The sequence below is a fragment of the Anneissia japonica genome, unplaced genomic scaffold, assembly GCF_011630105.1.
Source record: "Anneissia japonica isolate Jap-2015-1 unplaced genomic scaffold, ASM1163010v1 scaffold287945_len1679841_cov205, whole genome shotgun sequence".
In the NCBI taxonomy this organism is placed as follows: domain Eukaryota; kingdom Metazoa; phylum Echinodermata; class Crinoidea; order Comatulida; family Comatulidae; genus Anneissia; species Anneissia japonica.
The window spans coordinates 907,259-910,078 of NW_022753015.1; positions in this window are offsets into that span (position 1 = coordinate 907,259).

Below are 2,820 nucleotides of genomic sequence, written 5' to 3' on the forward strand. Positions count from 1 at the left end.
AGAAATTATTATTAAACGAGGAAAAAGGGTGTTCATCAAACACTGCATAAATCAGAAAAACAAAATTACAACATGCTTTTCTTACAAAAATGGAAAATAAACGATATTAGCGATAAAGACACAACTCTCGAAAAAAAAAAAAACAATGCAATGGAAAATAATGAATCACCAGGGACCGATGGAATTTTAGCTGAATTTTACCAACGTTTTTGGAAAGATATTAGCAACACCATGACAAATTCTTTAGAATACTCGTTTCATACAGGAAGTCTGAAAAAAGACAAGTCTCCGGTACTGTTGAAAAACTGGCGTCCTATTTTATTACTGAACGTTGATTACAAGATTTTTTCTAAGGCCATTGCGACACGACTGAAAAGAGTACTGTACTACCATCTGTTATTAATTCTGATTAAACATGATTCCTTAAGGGACGATATATTGGTGAGAATATTGAATTTCCACATTACTGAACATGCACTAAAAAATAATCTTCCGAACTTGCAATTTTTCGTTGATTTTGAAAAATCATTCGATGAAATAAAATGTGATTTTGTTTTCTATGCACTAGACAAATTTGTAACACAAAATATTTTTGTAAATTGGATAAAATTACTGTAGGATATTTATAGTTGTGTCATAAATAACAGTGTTTCTTCGAGTTTATTTGCCTTTATTCGTGGTTTACGCCAAGGATGCCCTCTATCGCCGTATTTGTTTGTACAGTACTCTGTGCAGAGTTTCTGGGTAAACCGCGGTTCGTCAAACAAAGTGTAAGGTATATCCTATAATAACATAAATATTAAATTAATTAAATATGCAGACGACAGTATTCTATATAAAGGATTCCAACTCAATAAAACCGATATTGGACGTTTTAGTTGTGTTGCCTTACAGTCACCTGCTGTTTATTCTCTATACTTATCACTATTACCCTTTTGTTTAAATCAACTTGTTTATAGGCCTGATGATACCTATTGTTGTTATAATTAAAGGCACTATGGTTAACTTTAACCAATCCATAATATATATCCCAATTTGTACATAGTGTTTATAAATCAGTCATGAGGACAGGTCGAAAGATTGATGTTGAAATAAATTGTGTTCTAAAAGTCTTTCTATATTATTCATGTATGAACACTCGTGGAGTGGGTTTGCATGTATACTCAAGTAAAATAGAATGCAAAAGCAATGAAAAAACGGTGTACAATCATTGAAAGTTGACTTGCGGAACACAAATTTATTAAGGTACACAAAATCAAACGGATATTTCGATAGCTCCTGCTATCTTTATCAACGTTAAAGTGAGAAAACTTTGGAGATCTTACACATACATAAAGAATAATAAATGGTATTAACCAATCAGAATCAAGTTAACAATACAATTAGTTGATTGGACCACAGAATATAAGTTCAGTGACAAGTTAATGGGCGAATTAATTACATTTGTAAATAGTTTTGATTTTGGAGGCCATTTTGGATTTTGGCGGCCATCTTGGATTTGAGGCAAAACCCTGGGTGGATTTCAAGCTAATTTGATGAAACCGCTGAGAAAACCTTGACAGGGAAAAAAGGGATTATTCCGTTGATTTTGCCCTAACTACAGTGGCTAACACCAGTTTAGCCGACTGAGCAATTCTAATGGAAAATTTCTGAGTGTCAATCAAATTTAACACCTGCCAATCAGAACAGGTTCAGGTATACTCGCTTGTCTCACAAACACAGAACCCCCATAATTTTACAGCAGAACCCCTACTAAAAGAGTGTCCTCTTAATAGGGGTTTGTTGAGTATTAAAAAAACAAATTACAGGTATATCTTTTTTGGTTTCGTTCCAAAAAGGGCGTCCCATTTGGTGTTACCAAGAGGGGTTTAACTGTATTTTGGTTATAGAACAATGGGCATAAGATAATAAATAATAAGAATAGCAACAACTTCTTTGGATGGAAGGGTGGATTTATTTGGTATAAACACCAAGGATAACCTACGAAAGTCTGAAGAAGACTTATTTCCAGTGGGGTCTTTCTAGTGGTGGTTTGACAGTAAACCGGAGAACAACCTACACACTCTTTCCGAAGAGTGTACAGCGTTCTTTAAAAAAAGGCCGGGAGTACCCCGCATTTGAATTCCGGTTGAGAAAACTATATTTCACATCAGAAGATTTTTTTTCTTTGTCATTCAAAATCTATATTTAGTTATTATAGCAATAAGGATTAATTAGAATATACAATACATAAAGCAAAAAGAATAAATCCTAAAATAAGAGACTGCATCTAGATTGAATATTCGGTAGGCTTATTTAATACTTAAGCCCTTAGATTTATGTAGATTTCTTTCTATACTGTTTGAATTTGAAATATTCGCTAATACTAGTGTAAGGGGTCATTCAAGTATTATGTAACACATTTTTTGGCAAATATTGACACCCCCACCCCCCGTAACACTCTGTAACACTTTTCCAAACCCCTCTAAATGTTATGTAACTCTAGAACCACCCCCCACCCCCCCACTTCCGAACATCTACAATTTTAATAAAATCAGATGAACAACATTAAGTATCAGGATAAATGTCCTCCACTACAAATTTGTCCTACACTACAAATTTGTAGGATGTTTTGTTATTTTTTGATATGGTAGATGTAACTTCATTGTTTATTGATTTCACAAATTCAACACAACTGTGTTACATTACATTGTATTACACTGATGTAAGATGTTTCAATAAAGTAATATCATACAAGTTTGAATATTTAATATTTCTTCTCTTCCCATGAAAATTAATTTTGTTATGTAACACTTCAAGCAACACCCCCACTACACATCT